The 25977-nt window shown below is 40.7% G+C and overlaps 1 long non-coding RNA gene across 2 annotated transcripts in view; it reads left to right on the forward strand.

Annotated features, from left to right (window-relative positions):
• LOC126273005 (uncharacterized) overlaps nucleotides 1–25977 on the forward strand; it is a 95858-nt gene that overhangs the window by 15052 nt on the left and 54829 nt on the right. Inside the window, exon 3 of one of the 2 annotated variants that reach the window (XR_007549293.1) lies at nucleotides 21758–22007. The exons of the other annotated variant lie outside the window; for it this stretch is intronic. This is a non-coding gene — a long non-coding RNA (uncharacterized LOC126273005). The remainder of the gene's footprint in view (nucleotides 1–21757; nucleotides 22008–25977) is intronic. 2 annotated transcript variants of the gene reach the window in all.

Genomic DNA, 25977 nt, shown 5'->3' on the forward strand with positions numbered 1-25977 from the left:
ACTAACACTGCATACGTACACTGGAGTTTCTTTGCTTATCCTAAGCGTTGGCGGTTTCTCCATGATATCAAGAAGTTGTAAAATTAGAAGCGAAGTTCTCTTTCTGAAGACAGTAATAAGCATGGACGAGTAAATGAGATGTGAAACTGCAGCTCCTGCAATAAATGTCGTCTCTGAGGCAGAAGCCACTGTAAATACGTCTGCAGTGCAAAATGACTGTAAGAACGAATGTCGTTTTTTGAAACTGATGTGGACGGCGAGAAAATAAAAAAACGGAGGTTGAGATCAGATAGCTATGATGTTTTCGTTAAACTTGTTAAGATGATCCAGAAATTCAACTATTACTTCCTTTTCTTTGTTTGTTTCATCTGCCTGTCCCATATGGAGGAGGGCAGGGGATAGGGGGCTGTCAGTGATACTGTTAATCGGTTCTTCTGCCATATGGATATGTAGTACTCACAAAGACGAAAATGAAATAAATTTAAGATGACACAGTTTGAAACGCCCTGATAAACCCGCAGAACAGGACAGGTAGTTGGAATTGTGGAAAGGGGCCAAAATGAGCGGCTGTCAGTTACACTCTAACACATATAACTTTATTTATTTGACCAAACAGAGTACAAATTCTTGAACTTGGTTACCGGCTGAATACGCTACACTATCTTATGCCTTAAGCACACAACCACTTTAATTTAAAAGGAACTGCTAAAAGCCATTAACTCAAAATTCAGACACCAAAAAGAATATTTAGAAGGCAGAAGGCCACACGTTAAATAAGTTCTATAATTTGGCTCAAGACCCAAAAATCTAAGCGTTAAAAAGGAACAGCCTTAATTTAAAGACGGCTGAAGGCCGATGATGTAAGACTCATCGTAAAATTAAATAAACAAACACATGCTAGAAGGCCTTATCTTCAATTAGGCTGAAGGCCCCAAACAGTCTGCTGCTCGAAAGAGAAAGATCCTTAATTTAAAAAACGGCTGAAGGCCCCACTACTTAAAACTCAAGCAAAATTAATTTAAACAACGAAGCCTTACCTTAAATTAGGCTGAAGGCCCCTAACAATCTAACACTTGGCAACCAAGGAACTTTAATTTTAAAGTGGCTGAAGGCCCATGACTTAAAATGCAACTAAAATAATTTTTATTAGGCAGAAGGCCCAAGGCTTTATCTTTAAACAATATTTTAATCAGGCTGAAGGCCCAAACAATCTAACACCTGAAAAGCAAGGAACTTTAATTTTAAGGTGGCTGAAGGCCCATGACTTCAAACACCACTAAAAATCATCGGCTATGAGCCATGCAAATACACACATCAGACAATAAGAAAAGGCAGTGCTACAAACGGCGCTCGGAAGTTACGGGGTCTGCCAGCACTTGAAATACTAAAGTTCACTTAGGAGTGACAGGCAGTCAGCCCAACGATTCTCGATCCGACGACAACCAACCAACAGGTAGTCAATGGACCAACCGACAAGGTAACTTGGGCTCCACTCGACCAGCACACACCTGGAGTTCAACGCAAACGTAAAAGGCATTGACGCGCACAACCAAGCATACATTAAGCTGTCGAACTACACACCATGCTGGACAGCGACAACACGGTGAGGAAAGGACTGCCTAAATTTACGTCAACAGCCAGGGCAGGTTACCGGAACGTTAATAGGCACATGGCAGAAAATTCCGCTGGTGAACTTCGATTGCAAATAACCAAATACAGTTAGAACCCACTGGATGGTGGCTAAACCTTTTGCCAAATGTAAGACACACATTGTTGCTCATGGGAATGTCGCAACAGCCAACAACGAGAACGAAACGGCACAATCTGAACAGTCTTGACTTTCTGGTAAATTAAATCCAGGGTCGGTGAGCCACGGACCTCATAACAATGGGAACAGCGCCACACACTCTAACACTTGCAGGTAGGACTGGACAATACTAACGGCAGCGAGTGTGAAATAACAAGAACGAATCACGAGTCGGCACACGCAAGCAACCCATAAGCGATCGCCGGCCAACATACACGTCGTCCGACAAGACGACCGACCGATGATCAACGAAGGTGGTCCGCACTCAAGTGATATGCATCGGCAACCGTCGGGCGAGTCATGGCTGTCCGGACCTCACTGCAGACGTGTCCCGAGTGAACTTCTGCCGCGTCCTAAGTCAAACACTGCCAGGTCCGAATATAGAGCGCTAGCGCCTCCCAACTCGCTGGCAGACCGGAACTAACCCCGAACACATGACAACCGGGAAGTAACAGCAGTCAGCAAAGATAATACGCCAGGGTTTATATGGATAAGCGCCGCTGGTGCCGCTCACGGGCAGGCAAGGCGGCAACTCAGTGACACCAGTAATTGAAATTAACATAACAACGTGGTAGTACGGTAAAAACAGGATGACAAATGGCACATGGCACGAACACGAGCCACGCACGCCTCGCAGTCAAAAGTGATTTTCTAATTTGTTAAGAATAAAAGATAAAACAAAAGAATAGCAATGCATTTTTTGGTATCCACCACCATTAGATCTCCGCTCCGTTACGCATCGTTGGCCGCCACTTCCCGATGCGCGGCCCGCAGGCCGCCTTCGCGCGCGCGCTCTTCAAGCCACAGCAGTTTGCCAACCACAACATACAGCGATTGGCCGTCGAGAATGTACAGCGACCCCAGCCGCCGACTCTGTTAGCTATGGAGCCTTATTTAACGCCACCACCGACGTCTACAAGGAAGTTCTCATCGTGGTACGTTCTGTCCACAGCTCGGAATAGCAACGGTGCGGTCGGCTATTTCGTCTCTCGGAGTGGTGTCCCTGCTGCTCAGGTTGACTTGGATGCCCTCTGGACTTAGAAACTAGTTTCCATAATGGAACTTAGTCTCCCACGAGCACTAGGCTTAAGAGGGTCGTTCAATAAGGTACGGCCAAACTTATAGGAAACGTTCCTCACACACAAATAAAGAAAATATGCTAGGTGGACATGTATCCGGAAACGCTTAATTTCCATGTTAGAGCTCATTTTAGTTTCGTCAGCATGTGCTGTACTTACTCTATTCACCGCCATTTGGCCCAATTGAAGGAACGTAATGTTGACTGCGGTGCTTGTGTTGACACGTGACTCATTGCTCTACAGTACTAGCATTAAGCACATCAGTACGTAGAATCAACAGGTTAGTGTTCATCAAGAACGTGGTTTTGCAGTCAGTGCAATATTTACAAATGCGGAGTTGGCAGATGTCCATTTGATGTATGGATTAGCACGGGGCAGAAGCCGTGGCGCGGTACGTTTGTATCGAGACAGATTTCCAGAACGAAGGCGTCCAGACAGGAAGACGTTCGAAGCAATTGATCGGCGTCTTAGGGAGCACAGAACATTCCAGCCTATTACTCGCGACTGGGGAAGGCCTAGAACGACGAGGACACCTGCAATGGACGAGGAAATTCTACGTGCAGTTGGCGATAACCCTAACGTCAGCGTCAGAGACGTAACTGCTGTACAAGGTAACGGTGACAACGTCACTGTATGGAGAGTGCTACGGGAGAACTAGTTGCTTCCGTACCATGTACAGCGTGTGCAGGCACTATCAGCAACTGATTGGCTTCCACAGGTACACTTCTGCGAATGGTTCATCCAACAATGTGTCAATCCTCATTTCAGTGCAAATGTTCTCTTTACTGATGAGGCTTCATTCCAACGTGATCAAATTGTGGGGCTGTGTGGGGTTACGAGAATCCGCACGCAGTTGTGCAATCACGTCATCAACACAGATTTTCTGTGAACGTTTGGGCAGGCATTGTTGTTGATCTCTTGATTGGGCCCCATGTTCTTCCACCTATGCTCAATGGAGCACGTTATCATGATTTCATACGGGATACTCTACCTGTTCTGCTAGAACATGTGCCTTTCCGAGTACGACACAACATGTGGTTCATGCGCGATGGAGCTCCTGCACATTTCAGTCGAAGTGTTCGTACGCTTCTCAACAACAGATTCGGTGACCGATGGATTGTTAGAGGCGGACCAGTTCCGTGGCCTCCACGCTCTCCTGACCTCAACCGTCTTGACTTTCATTTATGGGGGCATTTGAAAGCTCTTGTCTACACAACCCCGGTACCAAATGTACAGACTCTTCGTGCTCGTATTGTGGACGGCTGTGATACAATACGCCATTCTCCAGGGTTGCATCAGCGCATCAGGGATTCCATGCGACGGAGGGTGGATGCATGTATCCTCGCTAACGGAGGACGTTTTGAACATTTCTTGTAACAAAGTGTTTGAAGTCACGCTGGTACGTTCTGTTGCTGTGTGTTTCCATTACATGATTAATATGATTTGAAGAGAACTAATAAAATGAGCTCTAACACGGAAAGTAAGTATGTCCACAAACATATTTTCTTTCTTTGTGTGTGAGGAATGTTTGCTGAAAGTTTGGCCGTACCTTTTTGTAATACCCAGTATATATACGTAGACGAATGTTCTTATTGGTCCTTCACATTTAATGTTTTTGTCTGTGCGCCGTTGAAGTTTCGAACGTACTGGCAGATGGCAGAGCCGTAGTAAGGTGTCAAAATGGCGGCTACATACGACTCACGTTACAAGCAGTGTGCAGTTATTTTAATTCTTGTGTGTAGAAAAAGAAACCGTCGTGAACATCCACAACCGTTTGTGTGCAGTGTATGGCGATGCTGCAGTTGATAGGAGTACAGTTAGGTGATGACTAAAGGAAGTTACAGCGCCAGGAAGTGAAGAAACAGAGCTCCAAGATCAGCCACACTCGGCACGTCCTGTCACAGCCACTGCTCCACACATGCTGAATCGTGCGGAAGCCACTATTCGTGCCGACCGGCGCATCACAACTCGACAATTGGCTCCACAGCTGCCGGTCAGCATTGGAAGAGCGTCAGCAAAGATTGAGACTCTCGGATGTTCAAAGAGGTGCTCACCCTACAGTCCAGACTTTGCACTTTTGGACTTCCATTTCTGTGGGCCGCTTAATTCTTTCAGGGGCAGTGGTTATCAATGTTAACCACACAATTTTTTGCTCTTTGAAGGGCAAGAAGTTAAAAAAGATGAAAACACCTGATTTGTCAAAATTACAAAACTTCTTAACAAACAAAACAATTTATTTTGTTATACTTGTACAATATTTTGCTTACTTTTTTAATTACGGTCAATTAAATTGTGGTTTCCTCTGCTAACCACCACCCATAATGCTCACTAGTTATTTATTTGCTGAGAAATTTTGAGAGGTAAAATTTTGAACAGTTTTCTTAGGAAATTATCTACGCAAACAACTCAAAAGAACATCATTATTGAGAATGAAATGTTTGAAACCAAGTTTTGCCTTTTCGTAGACAAAGAGGCACATTACATGAACACATCCACACTTTTCTAACAGGAACAGTACGTCTGTTGCATACTGCACATCTTCTTGATCTGGCCTGTTTTGGCTGATGTTCACTACCTTCCAATTTGATGTGTTTGTCCACGTGTGGTTTATGTTTAAGGAGTGTTACGTTCTTCCCTTTCTTACTTAGGCCATTGCGATGGACAATTGCCTTGGCAAGCAGTCCTTCGTACCCTTTCCTTCGGAAGTCTTTATTCGTGAATTGTTCCATTTCAGTTTCTTTGTGTATGATAAACGCATTCATTGCACATATATCAATAAAGTGGAAAAAAGCCTATGCCACCATTTTTTTTATTTTTGCGCTCACAACCATAGTCTCCTTTTATAGACGATCAAAATTGTAGACAAAATTCATACTCCTCAGTACACAGGGACATGCCACTACAGTAGTTGATTCATCTATTTCCTTCCTATTTACACATGTGGTGTCACTAGGATCATGCAACGTAGAGATCAAATTCACAGCTCGTTTGTCCATCCACTTGTAAAGTGCTACACCATGATCAAAGTCTTTTCGTTTCATCTTTTTATTTTCCTTCAGTTTTGGGAGGAATTGACGTGTGGGTTTCACAGTACCAACTGCAAATGTTTCCTGGACTTTTAGTAGGACAAAAAGATTATAAGATGTGAAGAAATTATCCATGAAAACAATATGATTTTTGCCATAAAGTTCCTCACATAAATCTGTTACTACCCATGCATCCAGTCCCAGTTCAGACTTCTCTATAGATAATCTTCCAGTATAAATTTGGAACTTCAAATTATACGCAGATTCATCACAAAGCATCCATATTTTATAGCTTCTTTTCCCCCATGTATTGCTTCATTGAGCTTCTGCCTTTAAATTTAGCATTGACTCATCAATTGCTACTTTTTGATGAGGCTGATAGCATTGTGCAAACCTTTTATTTAACATATCACCAAGAGGCCTCATTTTAAAAAGCTTGTCAAACTTGACCTGTCCCCTTTTAGGCATCGTAGAGTTGTCATTTGAATGGATATGACTGAGGAGAAAACTGAATCGTTTTAGATTCATCAAGTCACAAATATATGACTAATTTAAATGTGGAGATGAACATCAATAATCTCCATAACTTCGTAAATTTTCGACACGCATAAATAAATTGATGCCTCAGAAAACACTTATCTCATGTTCCATAGTTGGAATGAAAGGCTTTCATTTTTGTGTGGCGCACAAATTGATGTGAAATGTTATATGTTTTATTACATTTTCCAAGTTTATTCTGATTTCCACAACGTCACCTTTCTGCCTGTTTGTCCTTTAGATGGCTACATGGGGCGTTGGCCACGCTTACCTTGCTCGTTGCTCGCTGCAGAAGAATTTGAGATAATTCTATATTTTTCATAATACATGTACGCTGTTCAAATGGTTCAAATGGCTCTGAGCACTATGGGACTTTACATCTTTGGTCATCAGTCCCCTAGAACCTAGAACTACTTAAACCTAACTAACCTAAAAACGTCACACACATCCATGCCCGAGGCAGGATTCGAACCTGCGACCGTAGTGGTCACGCGGTGCCAGACTGAAGCGCCTAGAACCGCATGGCCACACCGGCCGGCCATGTACGCTGTGTGACAGCGGTGTGTAGAACTGAAATGTGGAACCATTTACGTCTAGAGTGAAAGAAACTGGAAGTATTTGAAGTACAGTGGTATCGAAGAAAGTCATAAACCAAAGGAAGTAGTTAAGTATGAAATGAGTCAATACTAAATCAAATAAGTGTTGTATTCACAAAATGTTCTTGGCGTAAGACGTATATGTGACAGCAACAGAGCCCATTACCAACGAAAGTTCTTGTTATGTTTGGCTTGATTACTCGCAGCTACGGTTCAGCTTCGTTACACTGAGGTGACAAAAGGTAAGAGACTGCGATATACACGTATGAATATGCCGGTAGTGAGGTATACACAAAGTATAAAACGGTAGTGCGTTGGCGGAGCCATCAATTGTACTCATGTGAATCATGGGAAAAGGTTTTCGACCTCACGGCTGGAATTAACAGACTTTGAAGGCGGAATGATAGGTGGAGCTAGATGCACTTCGCAAATCGTTAGGGAATTCAGTATTCCGAGATCCACAGTGTCAAGAGTGTGCCGGGAATACCACGTTTCAGTCAATACCGCTCTCACGGACAACACAGTGGCCGGCGGTCTGTACTTAACGAATGAGAACAGTGGCGTTTGCGTAGAATCATGAGTACTAACAGGGAAGTAACACTATGTGATATAATCGCATAAATCAATTAGGAACGTACGACGAACGTATCTGTTAGGCAATGTGGCGAACTTTGTCGTTAATGCTCCGTGGCAAAAGATGACCGGCAATGGTTCCTTTGCTCACTGCACGATACCGCCTTGAAGCCCCTGTCCGGAACTCGTGAATATGTCAGTTGAGCCCTATACGAGCGAAAAGCCGTGTCGTGGTCAGATGAGTCCCAATTTCAGTTAGTAAGAGCTGATGGTAGGATTCCAGACTGGTGCAGACCACACGAAACCATGGACTCTTGTTTTCAACATGGCAATGTTCAACAATCATTAACTGTAAATGGTTGTGTTTGGTTATTAGGACACCATTTTCAGCCATTCATGGACTTCACGAACCCCAACAAAGGTGCAATTTATATGGATGACAATCCGCCATGTCATCCGAAGACCAGTATCAGCTGCAAAGCGATTTAGAAAAGATTGCTGTATGGTGTGTCAGGTGGCAGTTGACGCTAAATAACGAAAAGTGTGAGATGATCCACATGAGTTCCAAAAGAAATCCGTTGGAATTCGATTACTCGATAAATAGTACAATTCTCAAGGCTGTCAATTCAACTAAGTACCTGGGTGTTAAAATTACAAACAACTTCAGTTGGAAGGACCACATAGATAATATTGTCGGGAAGGCGAGCCAAAGGTTGCGTTTCATTGGCAGGACACTTAGAAGATGCAACAAGTCCACTAAAGAGACAGCTTACACTACACTCGTTCGTCCTCTGTTAGAATATTGCTGCGCGGTGTGGGATCCTTACCAGGTGGGATTGACGGAGGACATCGAGAGGGTGCAAAGAAGGGCAGCTCGTTTTGTATTATCGCGTTATAGGGGAGAGAGTGTGGCAGATATGATACACGAGTTGGGATGGAAGTCATTACAGCATAGACGTTTTTCGTCGCGGCGAGACCTTTTTACGAAATTTCAGTCACCAACTTTCTCTTCCGAATGCGAAAATATTTTGTTGAGCCCAACCTACATAGGTAGGAATGATCATCAAAATAAAATAAGAGAAATCAGAGCTCGAACAGAAAGGTTTAGGTGTTCGTTTTTCCCGCTCGCTGTTCGGGAGTGGAATAGTAGAGAGATAGTATGATTGTGGTTCGATGAACCCTCTGCCAAGCACTTAAATGTGAATTGCAGAGTAGTCATGTAGATGTAGATGTAGATCGGGCCAGAACTGTTCGTGATTGGTTTGAAGAACATTCTGGACAGTTCGAGCGAATAGTTTGGCCATCCGTGGAACATTTATGGGACGCAATCGAGATTTTCGTTCCTGCACAGAATCCACCGCTGTTAACACTTACGCTATCACTGACGGCCCTAGAAGCTAGAAGGATCAGTACATCTGTAGAAGGCTTACAACGACTTGTTGAGTCCATGTCAGGTCGAGTCGCTGCACTACGCTGGGAAAAAGGAGCTCCGACACGATATTAGGAGGTATCGTATGACTTTAGTCACCTCAGTGTACATTCAGCCAATATCTATGGCCAAATGGTGATTAGCAAAGATTTGCAGTAATTTATTTGTAGAAGATCTGTAATGCGTAAATTTAGTATGGAGATTATGCATTAACTGAAACTTCCTGGCAGATTAAAACTGTGTGCCGGACCGAGACTCGAACTCGGGATCTTTGCCTTTCGCAGGCAAGTGCTCGACAAACTGAGCTACCGAAGAACGACTCACGCCCACTCCTCACAGCTTTAATTCCGCCAGCTAGGTTCGCAGGAGTACTTCTGTGAAGTTTGGAAGGTAGGAGACGAGGTACTGGCGGAATTAAAGCTGTGAGGAGGGGGCATGAGTCGTGCTTTTGTAGCTCAGTTGGTAGAGCACTTGCCCGCGAAAGGCAAACGAGAAGGTCCAAGGAAACTTCAGAGATACATTCAGTCTAAGAGATCAAATTCTACCATAAATACTTTAACAATAAAGAACATTGTTTTCCCTTTTCACGAAAAACATATGTTTGTCGTTTGAAAACTGCCTTGTCGTACGAGCCTCAGTCACGTCCGCGCATAAATGGCGCACGAAAAACACCACAGAAACTAAAGTATAACATTTCTGTAAAGAAATAGAAAGCAACTATCTATTATTCTATCGAAGACACAAGCTAACCATGGTAGACACGAAACATCATTACAACGTCTAGCAAACCGACTGTTCAACTGTTGGCATACAGTCGGCAGAAAACCTGTACCCTACACTGCAAACGCAATACACTGTGGGCAGTAGAGATGGGTAGTTCGCGAGCGAACGGGTGCAAAGTAACGGGTCACCAAGATGAACGAAAGGACCGAGGAACGAATTCCAAGGAACGATCGGTTCATAGTTCACTTCGGTCGCAGCGGTCTACTTATAGTTCCTGGGAACGAGGAGCGATAGGTTCATAGTTCACTTCGGTCGCGGCGGTCTACTTATAGTTCCCAGGAACGAGGAACGATCGGTTCATAGTTCACTAGTTCAGTTCGGTCATGGCGGTCACTTAGGCAGTTCTCGTTCCAGCCTCGGTCGCGTGCTCGTCTCAGTCTCGGTCTCCCTCAGCCACACTCGTCGTTCGTCGCTTGACCACCTGTCTCAGTTCCACTGCCGACTTCTCCTAGTTGTTCAATATCCAGTTGTCCGTTTCGTTCATTGGGCTCGCTCATTTTACATGTGTTCCAAACTGTTCTTGCACTTGGTTCTGTCTATTCAGCGTCCACGACCGGTAATCAAAAAGTATTTTTTAGTTACGTAAATTACATAAAAATTACGTTGTATCTAATAGGTACGTCTTTTCATGTAACAAAAGGGCATGTCAGCTTACTTCATTATATCGATGAACAGCAGAAGATGTACTTATAACAAGGCAAGTTTTTTTTTTTTTGTTATTCATATATTTTTTGGTTTCATCGACTTGATTTATCAACTAACTTTCAACAATTTGCTTAATTTTTAGTGTAAGAAAATTCATATACAACGATTTTCGTGTATCTTTCATATGCAGAACATTACATTTAGGTAGGCTCTAATTATTTTTAAGTTTGGTTGTCTCCAATTTGCATTACCTGCTAGTTAGTTGTCTCTGAAAAAAAAAAGTGGGTTGTGGGTCATTTTGGTCCAGTAGGAAAAGCGGTGCCTCTCCACTTGAAAAGACATAGATGGCCATAAAATCGTATTTACTTATTATCTCAAAAACATTTGTTCAGAAGGAGCTTCCAAACCAAAAACTTTATTACTGCGAACTTAATTATTATTATTATTGCTGCATTAACTTTAATAATCCAACAGAAAAACCGAAGTTTTACAAAGCGTGTGACGCAAGTATGATGAGAAAACCACATTTTATTTTATGTTTCCATGAAGTCTCTATTTCGCCTACGAACTCAGAGACAACTTGAAGTATATATAGCGTGTAAATGATTATTGTTTACAACGTAGCATAGCTATGTAATGGAAGTCGAAACGAAGAATTTTATACAAGACACTTGTGTTCTATTAAGTCGGGAAACAGCCACCAACAGGTTTACAAGACTACATGAGCTATAGCCCATGCACGTCGTGTGAGATTTTCATGTTCTCTTCCCTAGCTCTCTACACACCATCATCGATTATTTCTTTCTAGGGACGCACTGTCTGTGGTTGGTTGTCAGAAAATGTGGTTTTAGTAAATACCAGATTACGGAACGGTACCTGTTAGTGTATAATGCTGCATAGCACAACCAGCTATATACACGTCACGGACATAGTATAAAACCATATGTCAGATACCCAAGGAACTCCAACACATTCCAGCCAGTATCCGTAAGCCACAGGTTCCAGCGACTCAAGTCTGTTCACCTCAGTAGGCCCACAATAAATGCCGTCTGTGCTGGCGATCTCACACAGACACGCCCTCTCTCGACTGGCGCCAGACTTCTACTGGTGGCCCACCAGCACCTTCAACACTCGTGGCGTCTCTCACAGGCCACTCTGTCAGCCCTCTGCAACGACAGATAAACGCCTCCTCCGCCAGACATTCACGCCACTCTAGCTAGCGCGAAACCACTGAAAGTGGTGCCAACCTAGGAAAGCTAGGCAAAACAGTGCGACACTTGTCATACCTCGTAGAGCGGTTGTTTTAAGTCCGTACGTGTAAGGCATACGGAAATAAGAAAATAGTTAAACAGTCTGTAGGGAAAGAATAAACTAATCTTATAAGCTGATTAAAGGACTTGCAAATGTTCAGAAAATACACCTGTGTAGCAGATGGTAGCTTTATGCAGCTTAATCAGTGCCGGTTTGATTATAGGAAATGGAGAAGTATTCATTAAGAATTCAAGAATGCGTTAGAAACAACACATTTATGTAAGAAAACAAATACGATTTCATTATTACGTGAGATCCCTGGAGTACCCGACAATTTATAGTTATGTGTGCAGATTCAAGGAGTACAGGAACCCCAATGTCTATACTACTATAAAGACAGAGTTGCCTAATGGTCAGCTGGTGTACTGAAAGTAATCAAAAGAACTAATACGAAGTGCCCACAGAGGGCCGAAATGAGATTTTGGGATCTGCTAATGGAACCTCTCTTATGCCAACTGGAAGAAGCTAATCAAGTCGATTGGATGGTGACATATGCCGAAGATATCTTTGGATGTGGTGTCAAGGAACTCAAGAGCCGAAATGGGGGAACGAAGGCGGGGGCGTGTCCCAGCTGCAGCGGTGGTGTGTAGACAACAAATTAAGCATAAACCAGCAGAAAAATACACATTTACTCTTAAAAGGTTTATTTATATCATGCATTAAAACTATAGTTAAGTTATGAAGCATCTTCATCTCCAGCGCACAGTGTGTTGCAGTCCATTTGGTTGAAACACGTAAACTCTCACAATGTGCTAACAGAGTATCACATAAAGCAGGCAACATTACGCGAAAAGTGTTCCACCGCTCCAAGCTGTGAGGGCCTACCATGGAGCTAGTATCATCACCATCATATGCTTTGCGGCAAGTGTCTTGGGGCACAGACTTCTGTTCGCATAATATAAAATCCTGCGACGTGCACAACACGTTCTGCTACTGAGACTCACAGGAACCTTTGGCATCACACCAAAAGAAGTTTTTTTGGTGATCCCCTAGATCTATCGAGAGGATGTTACATAGAAATATCGTGTGGTCTCCTACGGGTTACGCAAGTAGATTTGACAAAAGTCCAGCAAACGATAAAAAAACTAACCACAAATAAGATGAAGGAAAGTGAGTGGAAAACATGACAAAAGGACAATACTTGAACAGACCCATGAGTCCATCACGTTATCGTGCATATATATGAAGAATGTTCTCAGTTCACTAAATTTTCAGTTACATTCAGTCACACTCGTATAACCTTATAAAAATAGAATTAAAAATCTAATCGATCAACTGTCTCTGTTATCACACGGATGATCTTTTGTGAAACACCCAGTGTGTTTGTTGACGTTTTGTTTTGTCTTATATAAAGTGAAAGTTTGTATTCGCCATTGTTAACGAGCATAAGTAACATAGTTCGGTGCTCATTACATCTGCAATCTTCTTTTCATTCCTTAAGGAATTTGAATTAAATAATACCTATGCTATGGGTTAGGGTGTTCTTTGCATGAGTAGGAAAAGCTTTTAAAGTTTAGATAATTATTAAAAACATAGTAAAATTTGTTGAATTGAGTACTCATCATGTTTGTACATAGAATATGAACTACTACTAGAAGAAAGACACTTTTTAATAAAATTATGGTGGCATGCATCTCTATAGGTCACTTGTGCATTGACAAATAACACATGTGTAAGTGCAAAGGAATATAAAAAAAGGTATATCTTTCTTCCTATTTCCTAGCTTTTATATTCTTACATATTTCCTTATGTATTGTGCCCAACACCCAATTTCTTGCAGTTAAACACATTAGACTAATATGATCACAGAATAACGACAATTTTCTTTGATTTCCAATCCATACAGAATAAGAAATCGGACAGAAATCGGTGGATGTGATGTTCATGCACACGCTAACAGAGAGATTGGATGATTTATTCAACAGAGCTTCACAAACTGAGCACGCCAGTAGCGCATTGGTGCACCTCTCACCCTTACAGAGGCAGTTATTCGGCTTGGCACTGATTGGTAAAGTTGTAGGATGGCCTCCTGAGAGATATCGCGACAAACTGTGTTAAGCTGTTGCGTTTTATCATGAGAATCCCAAGCTAGTTCGAGGACTCTGCTTCTAATACTCCAAACGTTCTCAGCTGGGGACAAATCCGGTGGCTTTGCTGGCGATGATTGGGATTTGGCAAGCATGAAAAAAAGAAGTAGAAATTCTTGCAGTGTGGGGGAGCAGATTTTGTTGCCCAAGGTGGCTTTCCACGAAGGGCAACGAAACGGAGGATGGAGTATCGTCGACATACCGCTGTGCTATAAAGGTCCCATGGATGACAACCAAACGTGTTCTGCTATAAAATACTATCTCACCCCAGCCCGTCACAACTGGTTGTCGGTCCTTGTGGTGGGTGACAGCCACATTGGTATCCTGCTGCTCTCTAGGGCATCTCTAGCCACATCTTCACTGGTCGTTGGGGCTCTGTTCGAAGCGGGGTTCATCATTGAAGACAATTCTACACCATTTAATGAGATTTCAGCCCTTGATGACCATCGAAGACCTGTCTAGAGACGCCCCCGGCAGCAGTAGGATACCAACGTGGCCCTCAACCGCCATACGCCCCAACAGCCAAGGGTGATGGTCTGGGTTGCCACTTTATTTCACAGCAGGATCGCTGTGGTTATCATCTGTGGAACCCTTACAGCACTGTGGTACGTCGACGATATTGTAAGCCCGTTTTCTGCCATTCATAGTAAATCATCATAGGCTTAAATTTCAGCAACGTAAGGCCCACCTGCACACAACGAGAGTCCCTCCACTTTGCCTTCGTGCTTCTGAAACGCCACATTGGCAAGCAAGGTCGTCGGATATCTCCCCAATCAATGAAATCAGCAGCATTGTGGACAACGCCCTCCAACTAGCTCGAGATTTTTACGATCTAACGCACCAATTGGGCAGAATTTGGAACAGCATCTCTCAGGAGGACATCCATCCCCTCAGTCAATCAGTTCCAAGACGAATAACTGCTTCCATAACGCCCAGAGATGTAGCCAGTACGTTACTCATTTGCTCAATTTGTTAAACCCTCCCTCTTGAATAAATCATCCAAATTTTTTGAAGCTGTAATCATTTGTTTTGTCTGTATATGTACACCACATGTACCGATTTCCGTCCCTCTTCGATTATTCTTTTGTGATGTATCCCTTTCTTTTCCTGTTTTCGTCTTGAATTGAATTTCTCTTCAAAAGTCATTGTGCCTAATTTACCTCTGTGCTGAATTTTTTAGGAACATCTTCCACTGTAAATAGTTCTTTTTACAGTTTTGAAAAGGTAATTTAGAAATCATGTAGTTGACGAAATAACACCATTTTGACACACAAATATGTAACAAAAATTATTATTAACAAGCATTTAAGGAAGGCATCATTTGCGTTATTGTAATGTCACCATATAAAAACGCAACAAATTGTGCAACGCAATAGTTCTCAGAAAACACAAAAATCCCCCTTCTTTTCACTTAAATGGCTTCATATCATTTATATAATCCAAAGTTTTCTGTTTATTTAGTAAATATGACAACCATGATTATAGGTACTTTGTACTGCAGTTGTAACAGTAAATATTCCACAAGTACAGCCCACCATTTTATGTGCAGCCATGCATTTAAAATATAAAACAGCTTTTGACGTTTTTCATGAGCTCTTAAAATGTTATTGCCAGCAATCACATTATATTTAGTCCTTCATACAAACAATTCTCATAATTTTTCTTATACAAAGATCATATTGACCATCACCAAGTTGTCAACCAAAATTCAAATACTACTGGTAGTTCAGATCCACTGCCTACACTTCATGAAAATCATCAGCGTAACCACAGACCACATTATTCTACATTAACATGTAGCATAATTTCATGTTAGTCATTTCCCAGGATCATGTACAGTATACCATCACAAAAAAGTACAATACATTATGGAAGAGAGCACAAATAGTCCCTAATACATCATCAACCTGTAATCATCACATAAAACGCAGAAATACAGATTAGTTCAGAAAATCTCATCTTAATATAAGCGTCACACATTCTCGATAAGCTTCACATAAATCGATAAATACACCCTATATAGAAGAATGCTCTAATGTATTCTGCATACCTCATTCATGGTAACATGTCATGTATTTTGAGCAAATAAATATATTTTACATCACAACTGATCTTTCAAACATAGTATTTAACCTTTAGTTTCCATAATTTTTTTATTATTTTCGTTTAACAAATACCATTCCCCACTGAACCTTTCTCTCACAATGATATCATAACAGTAACACAATGATGAAGCTGACAAAGCTTGTAAAAATCTAACATTTCCATTTTCGTAGACGTTTTGTTTTGCTGACACCAGCTGACTATAAACACATAAAACAGTCATACTTCCCCTTATGTAAAAATCGGAATTTACTTTTCATAATGCATGAAAGAAACCCAAAATGGTAGTAATTTAAATCTATTTATCCACAACTAATACAACATAGCGTACCATAGTTTAAGTAATCCAATAAAGAAATTATTTTATTATTTCCACCTTTAGTTCACATAAATATGTTAGCACTTCAGATACAGCGAAAATTTTCAACAATATAATTAATAATGTTTCACATGTAAGAGGTTTCCCAACAGAAACAGCAATAAATGTTATTTATAAATGTTATACGTTCCAGTCCTCAAATGGTTTGTCGTTTCCGTTTAATTAGTTGGTAATGTGAGATCATAAGAAGGCTACATAACTACATTATTGTCTCTTACGATACTAGAAGGAAGACAGATTGGCAGTAGGAATAATTCTACGAAGATGAAATGATGGGTAGGAGAAAAAAATGCGGTATAAAAAGTTGAAATTATTGAAGTAATACTGCTAGAACATTTGGGCCCTGGACCTGTTACATACATATCATGAATAAGGTTTGTGATCCTCTGGGAATATTACTGCTACAATTCCTCAACGTTCGTCTCTTGGCCTGCATCTAATTCAGATTTTGTTGCGGTTTCAATCAGAAGCCCCAGTTTCACCATCACTGTGTTCACTGCAAGCACAACACACAGTCAAGAAAAATGTCTAAACAGTCTTTGAGCCGAGTTTTTTTGTTAAAGGGTACGAAAGCATGTACTAGCAACACTGACCTATCCAGATTCAAGCTTGCAACTTTGTTGACCCATAACTGAAGCTAAAATTTTCATGGGAATCTTTCACAGATAGAATTTTATTATTGAAATTATTGAGTAACGTGAAATTACAGTTATGTATATCATACACACTTTTTCAATAATTAGTTCTGCTATGACTTCACATCTGTTTTCGATTACTGTTTTCCTAAAACTTCTATAAGCGGATAATGCAGCTTCTCTACTTTGTGAAAATGTAAGTCAGTGTTTGGTAGGGCTGTGTTAATACAAGATTCTTGCAACTGATCACTACTGCTTTCTATAACTGAATGTTCTTCTTTAACAACTAGGCTGATTTTGCTGTTAGTAACATTTACTCTGCTATCCAGTAACTTGATTGCTTATTTGTTCATTGTTTACCTTCATGATAGATTCTAGGTCTCCTATTCTTGAAACTAAATTATCATCATAGAATTTTATTTCTGACCTCAGTAGGACGTTGCTACATTTCATTTGGTCACTATTAGATTTCATACTTATTTGCGTATCTCCCTGTTTTCCTAAGAGGACTTAGTTCAGCACACTGATCAGTTATTCTATCAGCTTACACACCTTTTGAAATGTAAAAAATTAGATGACACACCTCTATAACCCCTCCCCCCCCCCCTGCTTTATTTTCTAATTCCTTATTGTTGTTCATTTGAGCTATATCTAAAAACACAATACGCCACAAAATACCAAGATTAAGGGTTTTGGTGTACTTAGCTTCTCTCTTCCTCTGAATTCACTTGTTAAAATAATGTGATTATTCCTTTACCTTCACTTACTCATGGTGTTTGTATGAGTAGTTGTTATTCTCTGAACAAAGTGCCCACCATAGCCTTTTCCTCTGCAATCTTTCTTGTTGACTTAACATGTGGATTTTTGGTAGTACACTTATGAAAAAAATTACATTAACTATTGAGCAAAAAATGTCTATAAATCCTGGCTTCAGCACCCACCTGAAAAGATTTTCCTTAATTCTCAACATCTCAGATATTTATTTTTAATGGCATTTATTATATGTAAGCATCTTTGTACGCAATGATTGTAGACAAAGTTCAAGAGAGAAATCTTGACAAAAACTGTTAATTATTCACTTAATTTGCCAATAACATCAGTGATAGTCTTAATACAATTAATTTGGCCCTAGGTTGTTGAAATGATAAAGCAGAAGGTCAATGATATGTTTTTAGATTATGATGTTTTATTTTCACTTAAAATTCATCAATATACAGTCAAAAACACTGTTTAAAATCAAAAGACAAATATAAATGAATGCACATAAAAGTTATGAACAGATTCACTGCCCTTCTCACCACAACAAGTAAAAAGATCTTCACATCATGTTCACTCTCACTGATGCATAACGAGGCTAATGCAACTTGCACCCAGCAAGAATAGTATATATCTCGACGATAGTTCTGGACTTTCCAGAAAGATCTACAGTTCAAATTACTATCTACAGAACTTTCGCTTTTCAATTTTATAATATTTCCAGTTTAAAGCTTATGTTAGCCAAATGTAAGTTCTTTTAAAGATTACTAGGTAAAAACAGTATTGTATTAATGGAGTAAATATTACCAGAGCTATTCCCGTTATGTTTAGTTGATACCTTATCATGTATTGATTGTATATTAGTATTAATCTAAATATATACAGTTGTCTTGAATGACTTCATATGACTTTCCAAAATATGAATGAGTGTTAATATTGTCTTTTAAATGCTGTTAGTAACATTTATTGGAAAACTAATTTTTATGGTACAGTGTTGTACAATAAGGAGCTATAGTATATAAATGGAAAAATACGTAAGTGGCAAAGATTTGCCTGAGTACTAGAAAACGTCATAAACAGAATAGAGGACATTCTCGGTTAACATTAACACCACTTTTGACGAACATCCTCCCACTCTCCTATATAATACAGTGCAACTATTGCCGCTGATGTCTGAAAAACCACCGGAGGATGTGAAACAACCACTTTAACAGTAATTTCGGAATGCTGTTTGATATGCTGATTCCGATGTTTCACTTCCCAAAACGGAACAATTCAGATTCTCATGCCGTTTGACAGTGACTAGAGAAACAGAAAGTCAAAGGTGATGGTCATATTGCTACAAAAGTTCATCGCGAGTACCTTCAGCAGCAGTTCTTTTCAAAACTCTTGAAGGTACTCTGTTATTTAGTCAACATGTATTAAAAAAACTTTGGTATAAGCATATAATTTGGATCGTGAAGCGTGATCCATGTTTTATAATCTATAAAAAGCCAGCAAAGCTTCCGTTTGCGTCCTTCCCTGTCCGACAGGCTATTTATGTAATTGGCGAACACGAAACTTCTGTGGGGCATTTCTGGTATCACCTTTATCTATGATGAACTGTCGCTGTCCATAACAACATACTGGTCTCTACCACTTAAAAAATCTTCGAGACAGTTGCATATTTAAATATGTATTAGGTATTCTAGGAACAATACATAGCGTCAATAAAACCTTCTCGGTTCACAAGTCGTATCACTTCATAAGCAGAACACCGGGGCGGTCGTGGCAGTCGGTGATCTTGACTACTAATTCTGACAGAGACAGCTATCGAAAGGTAGATTGTTTTATTCGAAGTGATGGGCTTGCAAGCCAAGAAGATTTTGTTAAAGAATGCACCACAAAAGACTTTAACGACAAATATATAGTGTGGTGCAGTGTCGAATGTTTTCCGGAAATCTAGTAATGTAAAATTAGTATGTTGGACTCTTCTGTGGCTTGCACGATATTAATTGGCCTTCTAAATATTTGCCGTTGTATAGGTTTCTTTTTAGAAAACTCTATGAATATGATCTTAGAATATGCAACATTAGATCTGGGTGAAGGATGTTGGTCCACAATTTTGTGCATCTGCTCTTTTGTTCATCTGATACAAAGTGAATCAACAAACCAACGAAAAAATTTCGGAGTTCGTTCAGGGATATTTTCTGAGTGGTTCGGTTTAAGGGACCTACGGTATTAGTAAAGAGTAATAATGTAATTACGAGTTATTAGGTTTGTTACGCCAGTTATCATTGTTTTTGTGAAAATATCTTCACAAGTGTCAAAAAGATGAAACATGCAAAAAGCAAAACGTACAACTTTAAGTACTGAGTAATACAACAACCGTCAGATCATTGTGTCGCTCTTCCATTGTATTCAGTTAACCATACACAACGAGATCAGTAACCCTATCAAAATAGCTAGCTATCACAAAAATGTACAACCAACACTGCCAGTAAAATAAACTCTGGACAGAGCCGGCCGGTACTGGACGTAACATCAGCTTGAGTGAAAAGAGTGAAGTGGACATTACTATTGCCAGCAGCAAAATACCGAAAGTGAACGGAATGAGTTTGTTTTCAAAGAAGGCGCAGGTCCCGAAATGCTGATATTTGCGCTCTTGTCTAGTTATTTTCAGTGCAGTGCAGGCACAAAGATAAATGAAAGTGAGAAACCAAACGAAGTGCAATCACTCTCTAACAAGCCACCGGAGATCAAGAATTTCTTATGCCTCAGTACTCCAAAAATATCTCTAAGCAACCTCAAGAATTTGTCGTTGCCTTTCGGGAACCACTTTGTACAGGGCGTGGCAAATAAAGGTGACCCTCAGAACAGAGTTCTAGAGTAGTAAGAAACACAGCAGAGAAAAGGAAATACAGCACTAACCTGACTATAGCGGGTACTGAATCAGACCACCATTCATCGCTGGCACTTTCTGGTCCTGGTCAGCTATTTGCTGAAGGCGGATCGAATCAGGATTGCTGGAACTACAGCAGTCTCATCCGAAATTCTTGAAGACAGTGAGGGTTGTTGTGATACACCCTAGACTTGTGATACACACAAAGTCGCACACTGATAGATCTGTGGCCCTGGGTCGACAGCTAGGGCCGTGGCAAGACCTTCCTCTGCTAATAGCTGCCGGCCGGTGTGGCCGTGTGGTTCTAGGCGCTTCAGTCTGGAACCGCGTTACCGCTACGGTCGCAGATTCGAATCCTGCCTCGGACATGGGTGTGTGTGATGTCCTTAGGTTAGTTAGGTTTACGTAGTTCTAAGTTCTACGGGAATGATGACCACAGATGTTAAGTCCCATAGTGCTCAGAGCCATTTGAACCATTTTGCTAATAACTCTGTCAGGCATCAAGATTGTGTAAACGTGCTCCATGGTTGGGCCAGCTGTACGGGCAGTTGCTCCAGCCTGTTGGAAGTAACTGTAGGTCTTTTCCTCCTCCGTTAATGCTGCCACAAATTCACGTCCAATCGTATCGACTCGTCCGGGCCACTTTCATTTGTCCCACTCTGAATAAATGAATGCATAAAGTGAGTGTTCCTTCCACCTCCTCTGTTTTCATACGGTTTGCTCAATTTCCTTTGCTTTTCCTCCGATGTTTGTGATCTGCGTTTTCCAAAATTTAGCATCTTTTCATAAGTGAAAATGTTTTTATCACAATCTCAGCAAACTCAATTACGACAGTACAAAATCGAGTAACAGCACGCATTCGCAAGGTTAAAACGCGTCGGAAGGTAGAATAAAACACTAATATTTGTGTTTGATAACGATATTTATTGCAATTTCACACGGTATTTCGCAAGAGTGCGCGTTAGAAATGTGTGTGGGCGTCGTTGACTGTCGGATACACGAAGTACTCAGGTGAAGTGCTTGTTTAAGGCACCTAACTGTAAGTTTTGTTTCCAGTGCAGACAGTAAGTTACGTACAACTGAGACCGTGTGGATACCCTCTGACTGTGGTGCCTACGATGTGCCGACAGCAAGCTGCTGACGATGCCTGGCCTCACGGACCAGCTCTACCGGGTGCACGCCATCGGAGACGCCGACCCGGACCCCGCGTGGGTGTCGTGGCCAAATTACGGAAAAATCGTCTCCATAAACCTCGACATGATGTTATTTAATGACTACTCGCTCGGAGACATCGTCATAGTGGACCTGAAGAACCTGACTGCTGGACGCGCCCTCCAGACCGATATCAGTATCATACGCGCTATTGAATTTGGCTACAAGGTAGGTTCTCTCAAAATGTTGTTCCACACACAATGTACTCACGCCTCAAATATTACATTCCTTGAAACATATACTACTCAAGTAAAACTTTGTCTGTACGTGTAATTTGCTCTTAAGAAGGCTAGAAAAGCAGCGTTACCCCACACAATTCTGTATCAGTTGCTAGTATTTCCTCGTATCAAAATTACATCTGTGGACATACGCTGGAATTTGAGACAGGAATTTATCTCAGATTTCCTTCTCTGGTGAGCACATAAATGAGAATTACAGAATAATCATGTAGATGTAGATATAGATAACATTGAATAAAACATTCGTGGTTTCCTTGCGGCAGCAGACCTGAGTAAAATTTTAAGCTTTTGACGATTATAGTAATTGGCTAACTTTATATTTGAACAACTTGTAAAGTGCAAATGTTATTGTGAGTCGGCTACATACCAGGGTAACAACCTCACAATGATCTTCAATACACTATATCATCAAGATGACAGCGGTGGGAATTAAAAAAAAGAAAGCTAATGGAAATGACCAAGTTGTTTTAATAGGATATTCGAAAACAATTCAATCGCCAAAAATTACCAAACTCGAAATTAATTCACATGTTTCAGCAACCATTATGTCGCCATGCTCAAAAGTCTAAGTTATATTCTAAAATATGTAAGGGTATTGACACAACTGCAAATTTCCATGTGAGAAATGCAATAGCTTAACCTAACTTTGCTTAAATTGGCGTTATCTGATTATTTATCAGATATATGCGGACATATTGACTATAGTGATGTAACTTGGCATTTCTGATCTAATTCATCGGTCAACCAGTAATTGTGAATGTTCAGTGTTCGATCTCTGTACCATACTTAGTGTAATGCAGTATGTACTGTCAATCAACTATTTCTGCATTTGAATTGTTCTATAAGACAGAAAGTTTACAGCACTGCACTGTTCCACCGTCTAGAAACATGTAACTATCACCAGAATAGCGAAAAAGGGTGTCATGTAAAAAAAAAATAGCACTACGACAGTATTTCCATATCAAAAAGTAGGAGACGTGCACCTAGAGTTCCATACAGACTTAATTATGTAGACAGATAGTTTATCCATCAGGGCACGCAGCTTTACTCTTTGGTTAAATGATGATGGCGTCCTCTTGCGTAAAATGTTCCGGACGTAAAATAGTTCCCCATTCGGATCTCCGGGCGGAGACTACTCAAGAGGACGTTGTTATCAGGAGAAAGAAAATTGGCGTTCTACGAATCGGAGCGTGGAATTTCAGACCTCTTAATAGGGTAGGTAGTTTAGAAAATTTAAAAAGGTGAATGGATAGGTTAAAGTTATATATAGTGGGAATTAGTGAAGTTCGGTGGCAGGACGAACAAGACTTTTGGTCAGATGAATACAGGATTATAAATACAAAATCAAATAGGAGTAATGCAGGAGTAGGTTTAATAATGAATAAAAAAATAGGAGTGCGGGTAATCTACAACAAACAGCATACTGAACGCATTATTGTGGCCAAGATAGATACGAAGCCCACACCTACTACAGTAGTACAAGTTTATATGCAAACTACCTCTGCAGATGACGAAGAAATTGAAGAAATATATGATGAAATAAAAGAAATTATTCATATAGTGAAGGGAGACGAAAATTTAATAGTCATGGGTGACTGGAATTCGATAGTAGGAAAAGGGAGAGAAGGAAACATAGTAGGTGAATATGGATTGGGGGAAAGAAATGAAAGAGGAAGCAGTCTGGTAGAATTTTGCACAGAGAGTAACTTAATCATACCGAACACTTGGTTCAAGAATCATAAATGAAGGTTGTATGCATGGGAGAATCCTGGAAATAGTAAAAGGTATCAGATAGATTATATAATGGTAAGACAGAGATTTAGGAACCAGGTATTAAATTGTAAGACATTTCCAGGGGCAGATGTGGAGTCTGACCACAATCTATTGGTTATGAGCTGTAGATTAAAACTTAAGAAACTGCAAAAAGGTGGGAATTTAAGGAAATGGGGCCAGGACAAACTGTTTAAACCAGAGGTTGTACAGAGTTTCAGGGAGAGCATAAGGGAATAATTGACAGAAATGAGGGGGGGGGGGGGGTGGAATACAGTAGAAGAAGAATGGGTAGCTCTGAGGGATGAATTAGTGAAGGCAGCAGAGGATCAAGTAGGTAAAAACACGAGGGATAGTAGAAATCCTTGGGTAACAGAAGAAATATTGAATTTAATTGATGAAAGGAGAAAATATAAAAAGGCAGTAAATGAAGGAGGCAAAAAGGAAAACAAACGTCTCAAAAATGAGATCGACAGGAAGTGCAAAATGGCTAAGCAGGGATGGCTAGAGGACAAATGTAAGGCTGTTCAGGCTTATCTCACTAGGGGTAAGATAGATACTGCCTACAGGAAAATTAAAGAGACCTTTGGAGAAAAGAGAACCTCTTGTATGAATATTCAAGAGCTCAGATGAAAACCCAGTTCTAAGCAAAGAAGGGAATGTAGAAAGATGGAAAGAGTATATAGAGGCACTATACAAAGCGACGTGTTTGAGGACAATATTCTGGAAATCGAAGAGAATGTTGATGAAGACGAAATGGGAGATACAATACTCCGTGAAGAGTTTGACAGAGCACTGAAAGACCTGAGTCGAAACAAGACCCCGGGAGTAGACATTATTCCACGGGAGTAGACTACTGACGGCCTTCGGAGAGCCAGTCCTGACAAAATTCTACCATCTGGTGAGCAAAATGTATGAGACAGGCGAAATACCTTCAGACTTCAAGAAGAATATAATAATTCCGATCCCAAAGAGAGCACTTGTTGACAGATGTGAAAATTACCGAACAGTCAGTTTAATAAGCAACAGTTGCAAAATACTAACGCTAATTCTTTACAGACGAATGGAAAAACTAGTAGAAGCCAACCTTGGGGAAGATCTGTTTGGATTTCGTAGAAATATTGGAACACGTGAGGCTATACTGACCCTACGACTTATCTTAGAAGAAAAATTAAGGAAAGGCAAGCATACGTTTCTAGCATTTCTAGACTTAGAGAAAGCTTTTGACAATGTTGACTGGAATACTCTCATTCAAATTCTAAAAGTAGCAGGGCTAAAATACAGGGAGCGAAAGGCTATTTACAATTTGTACAGAAACCAGATGGCAGTTATAAGAGCCGAGGAACATGAAAGGGAAGCAGCGGTTGGGAAGGGAGTGAGACAGGGTTGTAGCCTCTCCTCGATGTTATTCAATCTGTATACTGAGCAAGCAGTAAAGGAAACAAAAGAAAAATTCGGAGTAGCTATTAAAATCCATGGAGAAGAAATAAAAACTTTGAGGTTCGACGATGACATTGGAATTCTGTCAGAGACAGCAAAGGACTTGGAAGAGCAGTTGAACGGAATGGACGTTGTCTTGAAAGGAGGATATAAGGTGAACATCAACAAAATCAAAACGAGGATAATGGAATGTACGTGAATTAAGTCGGGTTACGCTGCGGGAATTAGATTAGGAAATGAGACACTTAAAGTAGTAAAGGAAGTTTGCTATTTGGGTAACAAAATAACTGATGATGGTCGAAGTAGAGAGGATATAAAATATAACGGGCAACGGCAAGGAATGCGTTTGTGAAGAAGAGAAATTTGTTAGCATCTAGTATAGATGTAAGCGTCAGTAAGGTATTTCTGAAAGTATTTCTATGGTGTGTAGCCATGTATGGAAGTGAAACATGGACGATAAATAGTTTGGACAAGAAGAGAATAGAAGCGTTCGAAATGTGGTGCTACAGAAGAATGTTGAAGATTAGATGGGTAGAACACATAACCAATGAGGAGGTATTGAACAGAATTGGGGAGAAGAGGAGTTTGTGGCGCAACTTGACAAGATGAAGGGACCGTTTGGTAGGACATGTTCTGAGGCGTCAAGGGATCACCAAATTAGCATTGGAGGGCAGCGTGGAGGGTAAAAA

This window comes from Schistocerca gregaria, chromosome 5 (genome assembly GCF_023897955.1).
Source record: "Schistocerca gregaria isolate iqSchGreg1 chromosome 5, iqSchGreg1.2, whole genome shotgun sequence".
Classification (NCBI taxonomy): Eukaryota; Metazoa; Arthropoda; class Insecta; order Orthoptera; family Acrididae; genus Schistocerca; species Schistocerca gregaria.